A 13,802-nucleotide genomic window follows, 5' to 3' on the forward strand; every position below is an offset into this window, starting at 1 on the left:
GTCAACTTGAAGATAAATATCTAATCTCAGATAACATAAATATTTATTAATAATTCCAACAAAATCTAACAATTCCTCCATTTTGCTCCTAATAAAATTAGCTGATTGATTCTAATCTTATTGATTTTAGACACCTACTAAATCTTGCCTTTCATGCAGTGTAGGGTGCAAAATTATCTCTGTAACAGATTCAGCACACTTTGGTTTATAATTAAGTTTTATGATTTATGGAAAGAACCTCCTTCCCATCATTCACTGAATAATGGCTATGCATCCTATAATATGAAACTCACTCTTGATTCTTGCTTCTTCAGGACGGTTTATAGGCAACTGTGTTTTAATTAATTTCTTTTGGTTATAAATTGTCAAAACCAAGAAGATTACAATAATATATAATAAATTGTCTTGTTTACAGAGTCCATTCTATTGATTGATTTTCCAGCCAAAAAAAAAAAAAAAAGACAATTATGGTTAACTGATTTTATTTTCCTTGAATTAAACATTATTAAAGAGAATGATATGAAGTCATAAAAATATACTCAGCTTTATATAAAAAAGGACAAAGCTAAGGTTAATTTTAGGACTGGAGTTGGGCCTTTTAAAATCTGAAGAAAAAAAAATGCTCACGTGAGTGATTCATATTTTAAAGGCTGCTCAAAGCAAATGAAAGCACACCTCATCTAAAGAAGGACAAGAAAAAGTTCCACAACTTAAAAGACTAAGAATATCAGAGAATTCCTTTAACTTGTTTTGTTAAGGCTTTCTATTAAACAAGAGGTCCAAGTTCATTCTTATTCAGCCTTATAATTATCCTCAGACATGAATATTGAGAAAATCAGCAAGGAAAACCCTAACACTTGAGAGTGTACTTTTCACACATTTAATCAGCTGTTTGCCTGCCTCCTAGGTCCCACCAGTAGGAGATTATCATGAAGCCTTCCCCTGTAAATTACAGCTGCTGGGATTACAGCTCCAGCATTCATTCTTTTGAAGAGCAGTTTCTTCTGGGGTTACCATACCAGACAAGATTAGTAGTTAGCAATCACTTAAAAGGTATTACTGTTATTTTTGAACCCACCTGTTCTTTCCTTGTTATGTAGATAAAATGCTCCCCTGGGCATCAGACAAGAGATATAAACTCCCAAGAGAAAAGAACTGTTTTATTTTCTGTATCTTCATACACATGTCACGTTATGCTGTGTGTGCACGGAGCTTAATAAATGTTTAATTTAGATAATTTGGCACCTTTATTCCATAAAGTTTGCTGCCATTGCAAAGGCATTTAATCATCTTTACGACGCATTGGAGGCCAAATATCAGAGCAGATAGAGTACAGATTAATTCATCAGCCCCAGGCATGATTTCTTTTCCCCACTTCATTGGCTATACAGCAGAGCAAATCATTTAATCTCTGTGAACCTCAGTTTCCTCAGCAGGTAATAATAACTACTTTAGAGGGTTATTGTAGGGATTAGGATTAAGGTCGTAATAATAGCTAACATTTACTGCATCCCTGCTGTTGACTCATGTAATCTTCTCAACAATGAAATAAAATAGGTATTCTTATTATTATACCATTTTAAGACAAAGAGACTGGGACACATAAAAATTAAGTAATTTGTTCGAGTTCACAAAGTGGTAGAGCCTGGAATTATACCCAGAGAGTCATCTTCCCAGCCCACTCTCAAATTCTTAACCATCAACCTACACTGCTTCTTTATTATTGAAGGAAATGCCTACAGACATACAGTTTAAAATAGCTACTATTATGAAAAATCAAAACAGGAGTCCTAGATTACCTGCATGAACCATGCCATCTAGATCCAGTGCGAGAGTCCTATGGGTCCTCAGTATTCCTGACATTTGGTCATCCAGATTCTACTTGAACACACAGGCTGGTGCACCCCATTTTCATATGGTTCTTGTGATCAGCATGTTTCTTATTTGAGGGTCCTGGTAAATTTACTAGTTTTGCACACTAGAGCTACATGTAAATAGTCTAATTCAAAATCCACACCCTAGTTGAGCCCTTACTGTATTTAAGGGTAGTTTCATGCTGCCTTTTAGTTTTCTTATTTATTTCAGTTCTTTATTGAACACCTTAGGTTTGTTCAACCATACTTTTATATCCACTAGAGCTTTCACCTTCCAGCTAACTTTTCCTTGAGCACACTCCCATTTGCAGTAACCTCTTGAAATCTGTTGGCCAAAGTGAACACAATATTCCACTGTGGAATGAGTATACAGAATTCAGGGAGACTATTATTACTTATATTGCTTGTGTACTCTGCAGGAGCAAAGGCTAAGTATGCATTTTCTTTTAGAGCTGGTACATTATACTTGGGGTTCATACTTAACTTGGAATCAGTAGTCAAGAAAAGAATGATACTATTAAAGTTTTCTATCTCGTGTAATTGTTTTTTTTAACCCAAAGGCAAGAATGCACTTATATTTTATTAATATTCATTGCCTGCCCACTAGATGTAAAATGTGATGCTAAGTCCTATGAGAAACACAAAATTTTAGGCTTCCCTTTTACTTTCAAGGAACCCATGCTCCAGTGGGAGGGAGTGGGGAAACAGGGGAGGTGGGGAAGGCAATTAAAGAAAAGAAGAAAAACAAGATTATGGCCAAGGACACAATGAACATAGGCCCAAGATGGAAGTGATCAGAATTAAGAATCTAAAAATAAAATACTGATAGAGACAGTGTAGCCTTACTGGAGCTGAGAGCAGGACAACTACAGGAGGTAATGTCACATGTCCCCTGCAGGTCATAGTGTTAATTCAATCCCATTGTTCCTGAAATCTGAATCACTTTGAATCTTTGTTCTGTCTTTTGTCCTATTAACTACCCTTCCCAATTCATGTCTTTTGTAAATCAGATTCATCTTCTTTGACTTGACTTGACTCTACACCCAGATTTTTTATTTAACTCTATCTTTGTACACCACATTTCCCTTTAAGTCTAAAAAAAAATTACTAGAAAATATTGTATTCTCTAAAAAACAGTGAGGTTTTTAATTTTTTAAAGGATTTATTTATTTATTTATGAGCAAGTGAGAGAGAGGGAGTGCAGGCAAGCAGGAAGGGCATAGTGGGGGGGGGGAGAGAATACCAAGCAGACTCCATGCTGAGCATGGAGCCTGACTTGAGGTTGATCTCACTGCCCCGACATCATAGCCTGAGCCAAAACCAAGAGTCAGATGCTCAACCAAATGCACCATCCAGGCACCCCAAAAAACAGCTAACAATCAGCAGATAAAACTGACGTGTGTGTGTGTGTGTGTGTGTGTGTGTGTGTAATATATAAATTTATATATACTTATAAATGTATAAATAAAGCTGATTGCTATGGGTTTATTGTACCTATATCTCAGTGGCTTCTTCCAGAAAGCTTAAATGAAGAATGAAATGGAAACCACTGATGAAGACCCTTTAGGAAAAAGCACAGACTTTTCTCAGGAACATCAGAAATTTAGCAAAGAAAAAGAAGCAGCCACACCCCCAGCTCCATTCCTAGTGAATTCCACAAATTTGGTCCCATTACCATTGTTTCTTCCCACATTCCACCCCATTTTCCTCTGCCACCATGTGTCTCCCCCTCACTATCTGTAGATTTATGAGTGACAAGAATTCCCCTCTCCTGAGGGCATCAACAAAATACTTATTCTTTCCAATCCCAGCAATATTGAGAATTGCATAACCTGAAAACCTACCTACAAAAGACAGGGCATAAAAACACATTATAGGAAATTCATAACTTAGCTCACTTACAAAATGGAAATTCCTATCCAGCCCATGAGGAAGCTGAACACCAGATCTGGACTTATGGTTCACATAGTAACAGCAGAGAAGATGTGGTCCAACACACGGTCTAAGACTTCAGCACCAAACAGGATCCTTGAAGGAGTCCTCCATCAGTTTAAATGTAGGGTACACACAAACAAAACCACCACTAGCACTAGAGATTAGGAGGAGACATTCTCTTTTTGTTGATATTTGGGTGGGGAGGAAAAAAATTTTTCTCTTACAGAGTTCTGAGATTCAAATTTATGTCACTAGCGTGGCATACCATCTGGCAAAGAAATTAACCCAAAGGTCAACTGTAATATTCCTGTCATACCTGCAGAAGTAAGAGTAAAGTTCCTCGGGAGGGAAAAGACCTCAGGTTTCCCAGGTAAATCTTCAGTGAAGGTAAGGGCAGACATCAAAAGCACAAAACACACGAGGAAACACTGCAACAGTGGCAATACTTAACAAGTTTAATAAAAGGCATATTTAGACTCCCTTACACTGCAGATAATAGAGCAAAATGATAAAGATGACAATGTAATGTGAGCATATTTAAAATTGTTAAGGACAGAAAGCAAGGAATCAAAATCACAAGAATAAGAGCAAAGAGGAAAGGCATCAAAAATTTGAAAAAGAGTAGACCTAAAAGCAAAAAAGATAGTTATTAAACTAAACTTTTATAAAAATCAATGGATCAGCTAAACAAAGGATTAGACAAAGCTGAGCAGATAACTGATAGACTGGGGGATAGATATGAAGAAATTGCAAAGGGCACAGCCCTGAGAGATAGAGAGATGGAAAATACCAAACATAGAGAGATAAGAGCCAACATATATCCAAGAGGAAAACTAGGAGGAACGAATAAAGAGGATCAGAAAGAAGCAGCAACGTTTGAGGAGATAAAAACTGTGTGTTTTCCACAACGGATGAAAAAGAGTACTCTAATTCGCTAGTCTAAAGGATCCCCAGGCAAGATAAATAAAAATAAATTCATCCCCAGGCATGAAAGGTTGAAACCACAAACTCCCAGAAAAAGGGGTTCTTAAAAGCAATGAAGTAAAAAAGGATTTTCAAATGAATTACAATCAAACTGGCAGTGGACTTCTACACAGAAACCTCAGAGGCCCGAAAAGTGATGGGATACTGCCTTCACAGTGGTTCTAGAGAGAGAACAATCTAGAAATTGGAACTTAACTAACCTAAATGTAATAGGGTATATGTAATATGTAAAATGGCATAAAGCCCATTTCAGACCAATGCTGAGAGTTTGCCACTAACAGACCCACCCAGAGAGTACTAATGTAGGTCCCTCAGGAAGAAAGAAACAACACACAGAAAGAAGAAACAGAATGCAAGAAGCAAAAATAATTTGAGTATATATTAAATGTTGCATCCTTGAGATATTCTGAATTAAACAAGACTAAACATGAGATAGCTGTACATGACTTATTACGTTTTCATGTCTCTTCAGGATATGAAATCTGTCCTGCTATCACTTGTAATAAATAAAAGTTCATCAGCTTATCTATGTAAAAAAATTTTGAAATTTATGAAAGAGAAAATTACAGAACATTTCCAACCAAAGGATGGGGGTGCACAAAGGAAGAGAAAGATCTGGTCCCCAAGATGTGCATTCTTATTGGCAAGTACAGAGTTACAAATTAAAATCTGCTATCGGAATGTAGCAGCCTCTAATAAAACTGGCTTTCTTATTTGAATCACACTGTCTAATGAGGATGAAATGACAGTATGGGTTCTAAGATATATTGTTAAGCAAGAAAAAAAAGCAATGATTGGGAAAAGGGTACAAAGAAAATTTACTCTTTGTTATATGCTCTTTGCCCTTTTATATTTTATACTATGTGCATATACTACTTGTTGAAAATATTAATGAAGTATTTGGTTAATTAATTTTAGAATAATATCAAATAAAAATATAAAAGTGACTTTATTTGGTTTATTTTAAGTAATAAAAAATAAGGGGGGAATGGATTTTAGGAATTCAGGGGTAAAACACAATATAATATATTCATAGGTGACCCACTGAAAAAATTGTCAATGTTTTTAAAGCAAAAGTGAAGATCTTTTCCAAATTCCCAAATAATTCCACTAGGCTTTTTTTCTTAGAGACCTGCCCTCTAACAGCTTGAAAGCTATTTTTTTCTCCTTATATTAACTCCATGATGTGTCCTCATTTCCAATGTTAATTAGGTAGGCCCTACAATAAAAGAGTCTGAAATATTTCCCCATCAGAATTGTTATCTATTATACATGACTGATACATGGAAAGAGTAAGATTTTTTCCAATTAACCTGAAGGACTTGGAAAAATGACTTTGAGATTTAACACAAGAACTTTTAACTACTTTTTGAACAGTACAAAGACTTAGATTTCCATAAAACATTAATTTTTAAGATTTGCATTAGAATTAAAATAAAGCAATTTTAAGTAAATGTAAAGAATGAAAATGGCTAAAATAAAGACTTTCATGCATTAAAGTATAGTAAAGCTATACTTAAAGTTAGTTTATAAATGAATCAAGAAAACTAGAATCATTTCTTACTCTTAACTTTTATTTTGTAATAACTCAGGGTATCTCCAGCTAACTCAAAGGAGTCAAAGCTTCAAACAGTTCTGTACCCAACATTTTACTTAAAATGTATAATACATCCATATCGGGTATCATTTATTGAGTACTTATAATGTTCCCGAATGATGCTATATGCCTTGCTTACATTATTTCATTTAATTTCTGGAACAGAACAATGAGGTAGATATTATTATCATCCTTCACTTCATACATATGAAAATTAAGGCACAGAAAAACAAAATAACAAAGAAAAGGTCACACAGGTGACCTAGCAGAGCTAGGACTTAGGCTGATGGATGTCCTTCTGGTTTCAATTTAAAAAAAAAAATTTTTTTTTAAAGTTAACATATAACGTACTATTTGTTTCAGGGGTACAGATCTGTGATTCATCAGTCACAGAATTCACAGCACTCACCATAGCATATGTCCTCCCCAATGTCCAGCACCCAGCCACCCTATCCTCCCCACAAGCAACCCTCAGTTTGTTTCCAGAGATTAAGTCTTTTATGGTTTGTCTCCCTCTTTGATGTTTTCTTCTTTAATTATTCTCGCCCTTCCCCTACGATCCAATTTTTAATGTTCTTGACCACTATGTTAAATGCTTCAAGGAAGACCAGGGTTTGGCATAATATTAATTAAAGGGCTATTTTAAAGAAGGTTAAGGATTACTTACGTAAAGAGAAGCTGTATCTTAAGTATCCAAGTTAACTCATATGCAACGTATGGTCAAAAAGCCTTCTGTGAGAGTTCTTTGGTTTCTTCTTTTAAAAATTTTATAACAAGAAAAAGTCACTTGGAGACCTAAATCCCCAATTTATCTGAAGTTCATTAAGACACATTCATTCATCAAATGTAACTCAATCACTTTTGTCATTAAATACCAAGTTTAAAGAGCAGAAGCAATTCACGAAGGATGACTGGGGATTCTACCTTAGGCAAATTAATGGATCCCTCCATGAGTATGGATCCTACATTATAAAAACCACTAAATGATCAGCTGTGCCTTGTCTCTTCCCTGAGAAATTCAAATCTGGAAAAGTGACTTCAATAGATACTGAAGGATCAGAAGCTGAACTGCCTTTATCCTGAGTTTTCTTTATTACAATAAAGTATACTGAACAATTTTTATATACAAAATTGGTATTTGTTCAGCTTGAACAAAATAAATTCAAAATAAAACTAAAAAAAAATCACACTGGTAAAGAAAAGGTATCTAAAGTTTTTTTTTTTTTTTTTCCATTACTAACTATATTATAGTCTCAAAAGTCTTACTAAAATTCTCTTCTCCCTCAAAAAGATAGATATTTTGGTAATGGAATTTTGCTCTGAGTCATTTTGGTAAAAAAAAAAAAAAAAGAGAAAGGTATGCTATGCCAGAAATGTTTGAATTTTCTCTTGTTTCTGAGTTTTGTTCTTTTTATGTAAAATGCTATGAAATGATGAAAACTTCTGAAAAATATGCCTTTAAAGGAAAGCTACATGTTCATGAGATTAAATAAATGTCTTCCTTTAATGGTGAAAAATGTGCTAATTTAACCATATCAGGAAATATAATAGCATTTGACACTCATAATAAATGCTAACTGTACATACTACTAACAAAATAACTTTGTTACTATAAATTAAATAAAGGATTTTTACTACCTATACTCGAATAGTAATAATGGAGACTTTTTAAAATCAATCAACCTCGATCAATCTGTAGTTACCTTTGAAGTAAAGCAACATTCATATATGCCTCATACTTAATTTTACCTTTTTGAAACCACAGATATTATTAAAAAGCTACACAAACACTTAGGAATGCAACTTGAATTTATATTCATTTAACTACTCACTAAAAATAATTAAAATCTCATCTCATGTTTTGATCTGTGGCTAAGAAACCCATTATTTTACACACAGAAAAAAAAAAAAAAGCCATTTATCACCAAACTGTCTGAGCTCCTCTGCTTTGACATTACAGCCTATCTTTTTTAGCACTGCCATTCGATACCAACTTTTCCCCAGTTATAAACATTTTAATTTGATTTAAGTCGGCAGTTACTTATAGGGGACTGTCATATCTTTTCGAGTTGTGCTGTAAATCATGACTGAAAGATTTACTTTTAGTATACTGAGACAGCTTTGCATACTAATGAGGTCATCAGACTCATGTTTGCTGAGGGTTAGCGATTGGGTAAGAAGTACGTGTGGCAATGAGAAAGCTGTGAAACCTCAGCATAGAGATTTTGAATATATTTTATCGAGTTATCCAGGAAATAATCGCCCTGCTAAGTCCAAGTTAAACACCTGATGGAATATTAGGATGTTTAATTAAAAATGAAGTTATGCTGTCCATGTGGGTGATTTTACACAGTGGCTAAAAAAGAAGACCATAAAAAATTAATTTTTCTCAGTAAGAAAATACACATAGCAGCCTCTTTGTGAGGTTGGTAAGGTGATTCAACCACTCCAGCAAGATAGGCATGATGCAGAAACAGACTCAATAAATTAGGGACAGGAGCTTCAGGGGAGCCCTTCTCAATAAAGTAACAAGGCTTGGTAAATGTCTTGAACATTAAGATTGTCTTTCAAGAAACTGGTAGATCCTATTACTTCATGCTCAGTGATTCCACTCTAAGGGCTCAACAGAGGGCCACTGGGGCCAGCAATTAGTCTCCGTTCTCAGCTATCAGGCAGCATCTAGCTCCAGCAGTCCAAGATTTAGGCCAGTCCTAAACTTACAAGATCTTAGCAGTCCTGATGCTTTTTCGCTACCTACGGAGAGAAAAACTGCCACAGTCTTCACTGATAAAGACAATAAGATTATTTGGCAGTTGAAGGGGAGGACATGACAAAAAGCACAGGCCTCGTGAGAGATGATAGTAGGACAAATTCCTGAACAGACAGCATGGCATAGGAAGGAAGGAAAAAAAGGAAGAAAGGAAGGAAGGAAACAAGGGAGAGAGGGAGGGAAAGAGGCAGGAAAGGAAGAAAAAGAGAAACACTGGACTAGAAATCAGAAGCCCTGAGTTCTAAATTGTAGATCACTATCTATAATGAAACACCTTATCAAAAGTTACTTTACCCTTCTGTACCTTAATTACTTTATCTGCTATATGAGAGTTTAGGACCAGGTGACTCTGAAAGCCTCTTTAAACTAATGTTCAATAAAGTCCACCAAATATGATGCAATCATATCATCTTTTACCTCCTCATTTAACTGACCACTCATTTCTTTATTTATTTACCAATGTCTTAAAGATTCAAAAGTGAACAAGATACATGTTTCATCCTCAAGAGACTCAATACCTTGGGCTATAAAAGAAGTGAGGAGACTGAGGGGCAAGAGGGCGAATGCTGGGCAGAGAAGCAGGGGACAAATATTGAAGGGCCGTATCGGTCTGTCAAGAAGTGTGAGGTCAGTGGGGGATGCTAAGGGTTTTTTTCAGTACGGAATGACATGGTCAAATTTGTGCTCAGATATTCTGTGGAGAACTGACTAGAGAGAGATACACCTGAGCTCCCTGAGTGACTGTAGTCCAGCCAGAAAGGAAAGAAATGGACCCTAGTAAGCAGAACCAAAAGGATTTGGTGGGAGGTGAAAGGAAATAAGAGGGAGGTGACTCATTTTTTACTGGCCAACAGAGCTTGGTGGAGAAGGCCACTCACTGAAATACAGACTAAGAACCAGGGTTTGGTAACAGAAGAGGAAGAAGAGATATGCCAAAAGTCGTGGAGATGATGTGTTCAGTATGGGGTCTTGAGATTTAAGGTCCTCAAAGAAACATACTGGAAGACGTGGGATATTTGCATCTGGATCACTTTCCACAGAATAAAGGAGCAGGTAGTTTACTTTATGAATCATGGATGATTCTCTCTCCAGTGGTTTTACCTATTTAGAAATTATAGAATCTGTATGCCATCTTTAAAAGCTCTGAATTCTTTTTATAGGAATGTGTACGTATACATGTATATTCATGGAATTCATGGACTCCCAGAGTCCATCCAGAGACCTGTAGAGGTTCAACAATTCCAAGTTAAGGATCCCCACCAGTTAAGGAAAGAAGGCGGAAGCTGAAAAGGAAGTAACCCAGTTCCTCCATCTGAGTAGATAAGACAATAGAGAAAATGGTTTGAATTGTTCAAATAGTACCAGCAATGGCAGATAGAAGATATGGCAAAAGACTGGCATAATGGTCACAAACCAGTTTCATCTTCCTGCACATTCAGTTCAGCTAGATTTTCTAAACCACTCAAGTCTATGGGGTGAGCTCTTACCAACTGTATGTGAGAGGAAGGGACATGCATGTCATTTCTGGTCTGAGGCAGTGACAGTGGGGGTGCATTCTCCATGTTTTCTCTGTGGTCCTCTTCTCTGTGGCAATAGAGGCTGTGTGTTGTACATGACTTAACTTATCAAATGGCAATAGCGGGGGGCCTGGCTTAAGCAGGCCCAATCCCAATGCCCCCCCACTCTCCCCACCATCACATTTGACATATCAAACTGAGATATGAGTGAGCAAATGCTTTTTGTATTAATCACTGAGATTTTAGGACTTGATATAGAAGTTGATATTAGTTGGTTTTATTAATGAAGTAAATACCAATAATAACAATACTCCTCATATGTAAGGTCCATAGGTTAATAAAAATAATTTTACACTATTTGCTTTAGTTTTCTTTATAGCTCTTATTATTACCTGATACTATTTTAGGTATTTATTTATTTTCCTATTTATAGACCCTCTAACTCAACTAGACCATAATTTCCATGCAGATTAAGAACTCAGTGTTGTTCACTGCTATACCCTGTTTCTAGATCAGGGCTCAGCATATAAAAGGTCCTAAATAAATGTTTGTTGAATAATGAGAGAACAGATTATTTTGTGTTCTCCTCTAAAGATATTTTTTAAAGGGCACAACTTCTATTTATAACTACATCAAAAGTGGTGGTGCTGGGCGCCTGGGTGGCTCGGTGGGTTAGGCCGCTGCCTTCAGCTCGGCTCATGATCTCAGGGTCCTGGGATTGAGTCCCACATCGGGCTCTCTGCTCAGCAGGGAGCCTGCTTCCTCCTCTCTCTCTCTGCCTGACTCTCTGCCTACTTGTGATTTCTCTCTGTCAAATAAATAAATAAAATCTTAAAAAAAAAAAAAAAGTGGTGGTGCTAGAAGGTGAGGGGTTAGGAGCTGGCCTGGAGGAATGATTGGGACAGATGCTTTGAGGCAAGTACTGTCATTACAACTTCTCAGGAAGGAGTTAGGAATACCTTGCTTCTCAAATAGTGCAATGTGGTCTTGGGCCAGGAGATTCTAGAAAGCAGAGACAAATTCTGACCCCATGTCTTACAGCACCAACTTAACTCAATGGTAGTAAGTTAAATGTTTTCATATATTATGGAATAGAAACGAACGAATTTTGGAGAAAAAACATGAGTTTTTGGAGAAATTTTATTTACCGTTGTGGTAGGCCTTTTCAGGATGGGCCTATGTTAAGACATTTTCTCTCCTCTCTCATTAGAATGACTAGAAACTTTGAAAAACATTGATATAGATTAAAAAACAAGAACAAAAACCAAAACCTGGGTTTGGGAGCAGAAAGACCTTTGTATTCAGCTATTTAATCTATGGCCTTAGAAAACAAAATTAATCATTCTAAACCCAAATATTTTTGTTTAAAAATGGAGGTGATACCTATCTTGGAAGAGACTTACAAAGAGTAGGTGATGTATAGATAGTACAAAACACTAAGAAGTTATATAACTTGCCCAAGGCCACATAACATGTAAAGGATAGGGCTAGATTTTGAATCTACATCTGTTTTGTTCTTCTCAAAGCTCTTGGCTGATACAGATAGCTACTTACAGTAAGCCTAGGATTGTCTTCATATAGACTGAAAGTTCAAAGATAATTAGAAAAAGTTAAATATTCTGTTGGGTTATTTTTAACTCCTTAGTTTTAAATCTTACATTACTCAAATCAATCTTACCCCATTCTAGATTTTCACAATCTCATACATTATATATATTTTTTTCTAGTGGAAGAATGATATGCAGAATTAGGCATGGCCATTATTCATCTCAGATTTTCTGGGAAAGAAATTTACTTCAAAATTACACACCATTGAAATGTCCTGAAAAAAGCCAGTACTTCTGTATCCAGACTCTATACCAGAAGCAGCACCATATACTGTATTCAGGAAACATGGTCACCACACGTGTGGATATACAGGAGGACTGTCAGCTACCTTGGTGTGTTCGGGTGTACTGGTGGAGACCATGGGAGAGAAACATTGCAGAAGCACAACACCAGAAGTGCCTGACTGTGACCTAGGAAATCCTATGATAGTTAATTACCAGAAATCTGTATTTTTAACAAGTTAAGCCTCATGTGTGAGTAACATGCACAATGAGTTTGGAACTCCTGATTTAGGAAATAATCCCCTTAAGAAAGAGTCCTACATATCAAAGATGGCCACCATCCATTTTCTATTAGAGACCTTCATAACTCAATTGTCCCTGAAGCTTTAGGATTATCACTTAGAGGTATGTATAGAAAGAAACAATTTAGTGATGCAAACCCCTCTGTGGGTATCCTTCTGTGCACCGTGACAGGACCAGTGCAGGAAAATTTTTACTTCTCAAGTGGTCCAGAACATTTTCTGTCTCATGTTCTTTTCCATCAGTGTTTTTATTAAACCAGACTACTCTGCAAGTAGACGGGACACGCACATCTATTACACAGAGATTTATAGAAAGTAATTTAAGATGGCAACCACCCATCCCTGGAGTAGCAGCTTTCTGTTAGGGACAATAATGGGCTTTCCTGAGGTCATCTACTACCAGAATCCACTTAACCCAAGCAACCAAAACCACTATCGACATGATTTTAGTTTAAGAGCCAATGTTCTCACGGTGTGTTTTCAATTGACAAAATATCTTACTGTGGTTCATAAGATATATATACAGACTATGCAGTTATACATATTATATAATATATAATACATGTATATATTAGTTTCTAGTATTAGCATCCATCAGAAAGAATGAATTCAAAATGAACTCAGATGAGGAATAATCAGAAAGTAGAAAACTTTAAATATTTTGTAAATAAACAACAATGAATGAATATTAAATGAGTCAGGCAAAAACTTATTACATTTCTCAAATGTGGAGGCAGGAAGTAGTAGATCCTAGAAAGTGATCTTGAAATCTATCCTTGAAATAAACTTGAAATCTATCCTTTAATATAGTCATACAGATGCCGGGAAAAATAGGCTCCAAATAAGTAAAACGAATTATGAAGTCACAAAATGCCCAGTGAATATGCGTGCAACACTGACACGTACCACCTCCTCACTCTCAACACTCCCTTATTAATAGTGCCATGCTTTGAGACCCACTTGAAAGTTGAAACATTATTTTCTTATGGATTAC

The 13,802-nt window shown here is 36.0% G+C and overlaps 1 protein-coding gene across 4 annotated transcripts in view; it reads right to left on the bottom strand.

Annotated features, from left to right (window-relative positions):
* The window catches only part of NELL2 (neural EGFL like 2), a 407,098-nt gene that overhangs the window by 89,403 nt on the left and 303,893 nt on the right, over positions 1–13,802 (bottom strand). The window lies entirely within an intron of this gene.

Source organism: Mustela nivalis (genome assembly GCF_964662115.1).
Source record: "Mustela nivalis genome assembly, chromosome: 7".
Lineage (NCBI taxonomy): Eukaryota > Metazoa > Chordata > Mammalia > Carnivora > Mustelidae > Mustela > Mustela nivalis.